Consider the following 9,279-nt stretch of genomic DNA (forward strand, 5'->3'; position numbering starts at 1 on the left):
ACCGTTCTTCTAGTGTTATAGAACCAGTCTGGATCACTGGCAGAGAAACCAAGAGGCACTCAGAGATCTTGGTGGATCGGAGTTTTATTTACATCAATGGACTCAGAGGAGACAGTTTCTCCATAATTCTGAGCCCCAAGTTCAAGTGCGAGGGGTAATTTATGGTTTTGTCTTGTCTGCATTCATGGCAATTTGGCACGTGTGGCAAGCAGAGCAGGAAGAACTCAGGAAGAGGAGTCTCTAGGCAGGGACTGGAATTCCCTTGTTAGCCCTGCTGGCCGTCTTATGGTATAACTTTGTTTTTCCAACACTAGGAACTTAAAAGCCAGTTGGAGAGTCAAAAGGAAAACACATAACAAAATCTAGCATTTATTGAGCACTTACTATACTGAAATTAAAAGCTAGTCATTCATTATCTTATTTTATCCTAACAACCTTCTGAGGTGGGTACTAATTGATGTGGGAAACAAAAGCAAATGAAAAATTAAATTTCCTTACTGTCTATAGCTCATTGACAGGTGCTTGAAACAGGCAAAGTGACATTCCTCTAGGAATTCAGCTGCCTCAATGATGACAACTTTGCTAAGGGCAAAAGGCAATCTTAGCTTAACATTATCCTGACCTCCAGGATCCTGTAAGTCTCCTTTAAGATATAAAAATTCCTTTGGAAACTTCCTTTATCTCTACCCACCAAGATATATGTTAGCAATCATCCTCCAAGAATATGGCACACTGATATACATCTGAAGGGTCTTATGGTTGAGTTTTTGCTAAACAGTAATAAATGATCTTTTCCTAACAATAGCTAGCCCCCTCAGGATCCTGGAAACCTTGTTTCCAAAGTACCTTGGAGGCTTACACCATCCTTAAACCCCTCTTAACTTGAAGGTATATAATCAGTCACCCTTCACAACCCCAGTGCAGCTCTTTCTGCCCATGGGTCCCATCCCCATGCTTTAAAAAAACCACCTTTGTGCACCAACAATGTCTTAAGAATTCTTTCTTTGCCGTCAGCTCCAAACCTTAACACTTAAAACCACATCACTAATGACTTACATTTATTGAGTTCTTATCAAGTGTTTTATGCATATTCTATACTTTTCACAATGATCCTGTGAGGTTCTGATAATCAGTTGACCCTACTTTATTAAGGGGGAGGGGAACTGAGTCATAGGGAAGTTAGGCAATTTGCTCAAGTTCACAATGCCAGTAAGTGGTGGAGCAGAGGGTTTAAACCCAAGCATTTTGGCTCCAAAGCCTGGACTCTTGCTGCTTTACTATTATCCCAGTTTTACAAATGAGGACACTGAGGCTTAGAAAGAAAAAAAAGTGATCTACCCAAGACTATGTGGCTAGTAAATGAGAACCGGGGTTTTGTTTGACTCTATGGCTCATGCTCTTAGCTTTTGAGTTATACTGCTTCATAAAGCAAAAAGCTAACAATTTAAACAATTAAGTAATGTCACATGGCATGGTGCGATGGTGACAAGTTTAGCAGAAGAATTTCGAGATTTTGTCTTCCTTTTGAGGAAGGAAGCTTTTGTTATTTGTATTGTTCGTATTTTCCTTGTTGGATTTGCTTTCATACTTTAAAATTTTTTCAACAATAAGGACAAAATTAGTTAAAAAGTTAGTTAAAAACTCAGACCCTTCAATGCTCTAGGCTAGTTGCCTTGCTTTCCTTGATGATATGGACATGATCAATTTTTTTGTGTTCCATTTGCGGTGATATTGACAGTTATTGAAAAAAGAAAACTCCTTGTGCAGATGCATTCTTTGGCCTTAAATTGGCCTCATGGGTGAACATGGCCTTTGAACAATTAACCACCTTGATAACAAAAGCCTTTCCAGACTATTGATGCTAACATCTCCAGTGCCTCCAAATTAATCTTTTCTTTAGCATTTAAGGATAGAAGCTTTTTGTATTTATTTTTGCATAAGAGATTCCACGTTCAGTTGATATTGTATCTTTCTTTGGTTAATCAATTTTGCCATTCTCCTCCAAACAAAAATGTAAATAAGCAAACCCACATTAAACACAGCCAAAAAAGATGTTAGGCCATGAAGGACACTTGAGTGGCTCAGGTGGTTGAACATCTGACTCTTGATTTCAGCTCAGGTCATGATCCCAGTGTCATGGGATTGAGTCCCACATCAGGCTCCTCACTGAGCATGGAACCTGCTTGGGATTCTTTCTCTCCCTCTGCTCCTCTCCCCACCTTGCTTTCTCTCTCTGCCTCTCTAAAAAAATAAATTAAAAAATTAAAATAAAAGAAGTTAGGCCATGAAAGGTGAAGAGCATTTTGATCTACAGAAATGGTGGCTGTGGTGGCTGTAGGGTGTGTGTGGATGTACATGTGGCAGTGGGAAGAACAATTAGGAAGAAAAAAACACTTTTCCTTAGAGCAGGTGGTGGTGGCTTGTGCAACCATTGCCAAGGTTAGAGTCTGAGGTCTTTCTGGAAAAAAGGAGGAGCTGCTGTAACAGCTAGACAACCTAAAGTTGGAGTTGAACCATCTCTATGTCACTAAAGTGACAGTATGGTATCCAAGTTCTCCAAGATCCAAATTGTTTGCAAATCCATTGCCTGCGTTCACACTATTATTAACCAGACCCAGAAAGAAAACCTCAGAAAGTTCTACAAGGGCAAGAAATAGAAGATTCTGGGTCTTCAGACCAAGAAAACATGTGCCATGGATTACCATCTTAGCAAGCATGAGGAGAAGCTGAAGACCAAGAAGCAGCAGCAGAAGGAGCAGTTGTATCCACTGCAAAAGTTTGTGGTCAAGGCCTGAGCATCATGGCATCAATAAGCACAAACACACTGGAAAAAAAAGAAGTAAAAAATAAGTGAAATGGCACAGGAAATAAGGATGGAAAAGTCTTGTTGTTGTTTCGTTTGTTACAGTTCTTCTCTATCCATGTTCTGTCCAATCTAGAGATTCCCTTGTAGAGGAAGCACTGTGTTTCTCCATTCATCAGTGCTATGGGAAGCAAAAGATTTGACGAATGGTATTCTAATTGGACATCAAACCAAGACAGTGCTTGCTTTCCAACCCGGAAGAGAAGGTTTTAGATCCCTGCTCTACTTGGAAAGAAAGTGCATATTTCCCATTTATGTAACAGGCTATGTAAATTTTCTTAATGAAACTAAAAGTACCAGTTGAATGCTGTGACAGTGTTCCTTAAAAAATGTTCTTGTGGAGTCACAAAGGACAAGATAATTAAAACTCTTCATGGAGTTTAGTTCTTTGACCTCTAATTAGTTTCAGCATTATAAATTGCCATTTGTTACCAGCCTAATTTGATTATTAGCTCCTCTGAGCTTTATAGCATACATTCTGAAGAGTGGACTCTGTATGACTTAAAATGCATGCTGCATATCCAAGATGGAAAATTGAGGAGTAAATTGCCTTGATCCGGTGTGTTCATGAGTTAGTCATACTAAAGTGGTTAAACAAAGGGAAAGCAATCCTTTCCAACATCTGCAGCTATAAGTTTGATAAAAGAAACTCAAAAGTGTGACTAGTTCATTCTGGAAGCAGCTTTATGAGGTGTCATGGAGGGAGGAGGAGAAAGAGGGAATTTTGGTTCCTACAGTTTTATTAAGAAAAAAAAAATTGGTGTGTTATATCACCTTTTGTCACCCTGCAGAGTGAAATAACTGAATTATTTCCTCAAGGTATTTCAACAAATGCAGAAACTTACAGCTGGGAACTACTAGCACACTCATTCTTTATCTCTCTAGGTAGGTGTGGTCTCAGCATTTTAATTAATTCATTGATATTGCTACTAGGAGGCTCAGCAAATGTAATCAGGCTTCTTGCCAAAGCCAGTGTCTGTAAAACAACCCAACTTCTATTTTTTTTAAATAAGCAAGCTAAATCAGAGAGTTATAATAAAGCAAAAAAGCATGATAATAAGAATACAAAATTGAGGGGTACCTAGGTGTCTCAGTAGGTTAAGCATCTGACTCTTGATTTCGGCTCAGGTCATGATTTCACAGTTCATGGGTTTGAGCCTCACGTTGAGCTTTGCATTGATGGTCTGGAACCTTCTTGGGATTCTCTCTCTTTCTCTCTGTTTCTCCCCCACTCATGTGCTCTCTTTCTCTCTCTCTAAAAATAAATAAACATGAAAAAAAAGAATATGGAATTGAAATACTTTCTGACCCCTGTCAAGTATAAGCAGTTGAAACAGTTGGACCCATTGCCTCCATTACACTCCAGATCATTTGAGGCAAGCATAAAGTCTTCAATTCTCCCAAATTTGAGATTATTAAAGAACATTAATTAAGTTAGAATTTCAGTTTGAAATATGTAGGAAAACACATAATAATAATAACAGTAACAATATACTAGATTTTTTCTTAGTGAACTTCCACTTAATCAGCTTGCTGGATTAATTGACAGTAAGACCCAGTAACCAATGACAATAACTGCTTGCGGTTGGTAGTGTGGTTAGAAGTGTCTAGTTTGCCCAGATACTTCCACAATTTTTGTTGTACACTTACTGCAAATTTTTTGAGTTTGTTCCAAATCTATTTATGCCAGTTTTACATAATAATGTGATTATCTGATTTAATTAAATATTAGGTATACTGATGAAATATGAATGCAAAGTGAGTTGTTGCTTCAATGAAATCTAGACTGAATGTGTTTGTAAGACTCAGAAAAGGCAGGGTGATAAAAAAATCTGTCAAAATTAAGTATAGGTAAGAAAAAAGTAAAAGATGGGGGAAATTATAAAAATTAAAAGATTCTACATTCGGATTGCTTCATGTTTTGTTTTTTATATTATGGAAGATTTCAAACATATCTAAAATTAGAGTATAATATAATTAAAATGATATTCTCATCACCGATCTTCAACAATTACCCATACATCTTCAATCTTGTTTCAGCTATACCCCACTCACTCCTTCATCATAATTATTTTGAAACAAATCTCAGACATTTTGTCACTTCCTCTCATAAGTCTTTTACATTTTCATTCCATTTTAAAGGAGCAAAAACTGGAGATTATTTTTTTTTCAACGTTTATTTATTTTTGGGACAGAGAGAGACAGAGCATGAACGGGGGAGGGGCAGAGAGAGAGGGAGACACAGAATCGGAAACAGGCTCCAGGCTCTGAGCCATCAGCCCAGAGCCTGACGCGGGGCTCAAACCCACGGACCACGAGATCGTGACCTGGCTGAAGTCGGAGGCTTAACCGACTGCGCCACCCAGGCGCCCCGCAGAGATTATTTTGAATGTGGCTTGAGCAAGCAAGATCATGCAAAACTCCAAAAGTCAACCCCTACTTAAGGAAAAAGTTGGGGGGTAAAAACAATACCATGTAATCCATATTCTGGGCTCTAGAAGGGAGAGGCTATCCACTAATCTATTATCAAAAATATTTGTAAAATATTTAAGGTATACAGCATATTTTAATGATTGTTTCAATCACTTTATGTGACTAACAAATGAACTACTGAATCCTATTTGTTAGATTACAAAGTTTTTAGCATAAGAATATTGATGATGATATAATGTGATTGGCATGCTGAGAGTGATTTACATGTCAAGGTTAGCATAAACCAATAACTGTAATGCCATGTTTTTCAGGTTTATTTCATTTGGAAAAAGAGAAACTCATGGCTTCAAGGTTTGTTTCATCTGAAAAGTCATAGTTTGAGAGCAGCAAAGATGTCATGTTAATTAAGTTGTTTGCCTAAGTCCAACTTCTTTTAACATAATTAGTCCCATTCACTAGGATGCAATATTTCAGTGACTTTTCATTCCACTCTTCTACCCCTAGACACACCTGATTAAACACACACCAAGACACCAATCCATGGGTTAACCCACTGCTCTGTCTCAAGAATTTGAAATAAAATACATAGATCTAGTTAGAAATAAAATAAAAAATAAAAATATAATAATAATAATAATAATAATAGTAGAGCAATAATTTGGCTTTAGCCAAATAGGCCAGTTAAAAGCAGAAGAAGTGAGTTGAGAGAGAGAGAAAGAGAGAAAGAGAAAGAGGAGGCAGACAGAGAGAGACAGGCGTTTTCAGAGACAGTTTTTGATTTAACAGGTAAATTTCTAGTTTCTAGAGTCCTGACTGGGCTTTGTTGGTTGCCCTTGGATTTCCATGAAATTGTTTGTTGCAGTCTTTTATTGATTTTTTTTCTGTTTAAGCTTGCTTGAATCAGTTCCTATTCCTTGAAAACAATAGTCACTAACTGATAAACCTCACAGTTTAAACTAAATGTAGCATTAGGCTAGGGTTTGTCATGGCAATCCCCCACCCATGTGTATATATGTGTATGTGAACTTATGTGATGAATGTATGTGTATGACTTTAATATCCACTGATCCTATGATATCTATAAAACACCCGGGGTTTTCTCAGCTTAAGATACTTGATTCACATATAATCTTATACAAGAAGAAGGAATTATTGAGTGGTAAACTCAGGCCTATGAAACAGGGCAAGTTTACATTATTTTATTCATGTTTTTAATACTATGTTACTCCTTTGTTTTAAAATTGCTTATGAGCCTGAAAAAGACCATTTTCTGTTTTTATTCTATTTTATTCTCCATAAACTAATTTCAGATTGGTATCAGAAAATAATGTTTTCCCAACATATTGGGTTTATGCAACACTTACTAGACATCACACACTTTTGCATACTGACTTTAACTTTTTCTGGAAACTGTCTTTTACAGATGAAGAAATTGCGACTCAGAGAAATTAAATGTCTTTTCCAAAGTTGTATGGCTAGTCAGTGGCAGAATGATGTACTGTTTCTATGGCAAGAAAGGGTGTAGCATTGCATATGAGAGCAAAAGTGAACACATAGCTTAAAATAAGGCTATGAGGGGCATTCTTTCACAATGAAGAAATAATTAGTAATACAGACAAAATTCCTTTAATTTAGCACTCTTTTAATTCATCACTTGAGCTATTAGATAAGAATATTGTTAGTGAGCAAAATATGCTTTATGCAAGACAGAATAAGGATGATCATAGCCCTATGTTCAAATTGTAAGAACACCTTGGTTCACATTGGATTTAATTTGGGTTAGGTCATAAGTAAATTTGAGTTATCCCTGATTTGACTTTAGCCTTTTTTGTATCTATTATTATTACATGCAATATTTACTTTTCTTTCTTCATAGAATACCCTGTGTGCAAATGTAAGGGAATATTTTATATTGTGAGTAAGAATTATGAGATCTCCAGTGGAGAAAAGTCTGAAACGGTATCCAGGAAGGCTCGTTGCAACATTTCACAAACAGCTCTACCCAAGCATTTGTAGATCCAGCACTAGTCAGGTATTGCTTTTCTATGCATCTTCCTGGAGGAAAGTTCTTCCCTTTATTGGATCTCAGTTTACCCATTTGTAAATTGAGCAATTTCATCCTAATTATTTCTATAAATAACTCTTCATTCGATAATTTTGCTTTCTATAAAATATATTTTCCAAAAGCAATAGCATACTGAAACAGAATTATCTTATTCTTTTTCCTTTTAGGTAGTTATTTAATTGGATAGTAATGCATGTCCTAGAATCTGGTGAATCTATTTGATGGATATCAACCTAGTTTGTACTGACATCTTATGTAGCTCCCCCTCGATATTACACAATCAGACATGACACTTCTATACAGCTTATCTAGCCCAGAGGTTAAATGTATTCATTTGCTTATTACCAGGGCCATGTATACACATGTCTGCCAACATTTGTAGCACTTAGAAAAAAAAGAATTGCAGAGAGGCTTGGCATTCTACTTTTTCTGTTTGGTCTTGGGAGAATTGTTTTCTCTTGCAATTTCATGAGCATTGTATGGCCTTTATTGAATGACTAAAATGTATTTGTTTTTGGAGTATGAGAGAGAACTATCATTCTCTTTTTAAAAACCTTTGGATAATATTTTGTTCCGTTTCTAAGGCTGCCATTCATTCAAAAATATTAAATGTATTAAAAACAAAAAAATAAATGTATTCAAAACAGAGAAGAGTTATTGTCACAAAATGAAGGCAACTTCTAGAAAACTCCACATGGTCAACTTTTACTTTACTTTAGGAAATAAACAGTGAATTCTCCCTCAACTCTACCTTAATTATTTAGTACAGGACTTTCCAACAAATTCATTCACTGTAGCCTTGCTCAGTTTAATTTCTCTGTCCTCATAAACCTACATTCAGTGTTAATGACAGAATTGAAGGAGAAGTTGTGGAGAGTCAGTCAGATGTGTGCATATTTTCTTGGAGCTTTTACATACTAATGGCTCATTTTCTGAGTACTGGGAAAAATCAAAATAATACACTTTATTATCAATAGTATCTTTATTCCACTTCTTAATAACACTTTTGGGGTTTTTTGACGTTCAAATCAATATCCCTACTCCTGAAGCATTTTTTCTCTTTAACTTGAGTTGTCTTTTTTTTAAAGTTTATTTTATATATTTTGAGAGAGACAGACAGAGAGTGAACAGGGGAGGGACAGAAAGAGAGAGGTAGGGAGAATCCCAACAGGCTCTACACTCTCAGCACGGAGGCTGACTCGGGGCTCAATCTCATGAACGATGAGATCATGACCTGAACGGAAATCATGAGTCAGATGCTTAACCAACTGAGCCACCATGTGTCCCATTGAATTATCTTTTTTACATCAGTTTTTCTTGAATAAACCTTTGATGTAGCTATCATTACTCATTTATATCTTGTCTAATAGTACATACTTGATTATTTTATTACATGATATTAGAAGACTGTATGGCCTAACTAGCTACTGAAGCAACACCATCAAGGGGAAAGTATTCTGTCTTCATTCAGGTATTGCTTTCTTGCTTAAAAAAGTTTTCTAAGACATCTCTTTTCTGTCAATTTTTTTTCTTCAATAGAAAGCAGCTAATAAATAATATTTCACTACTTCTCTGGCCACAGCCTTGCCCTACCTTTTAAGATAAGAATTTTGAATGAGGAACATGCTAGTTTATTTGCCATATATATATTTTTTTCAATTGTTACCAAGATATTGCAACCTACTGATCTCGTTGGGGATGGTGACATTTTGGACATATATGGATGTGCTATAGGTTACATTCTTAACATTTTGATTCATACATGTGTTTTATTTACTGAGAACTTTAACATGTTTTGAAAAGGCTAAAGAGTCATCAGTGACTTCAGAATTATTCCAGCCTTTTCCATCTTGTATGACATTCTAGACAGTCTTCTCTAGCTTGTATCACATTCTAGACAGTAGTAGAAATGACAGTG

General features: G+C 36.2%; 1 pseudogene; it reads left to right on the top strand.

Annotated features, from left to right (window-relative positions):
* Nucleotides 1-2,316: 2,316 nt before the first annotated feature.
* On the top strand, nt 2,317-2,795 carry LOC101081872 (annotated as a pseudogene).
* The last annotated feature ends 6,484 nt before the right edge of the window (nt 2,796-9,279 follow it).

The sequence above is a fragment of the Felis catus genome, chromosome X (genome assembly GCF_018350175.1).
Source record: "Felis catus isolate Fca126 chromosome X, F.catus_Fca126_mat1.0, whole genome shotgun sequence".
Classification (NCBI taxonomy): Eukaryota; Metazoa; Chordata; class Mammalia; order Carnivora; family Felidae; genus Felis; species Felis catus.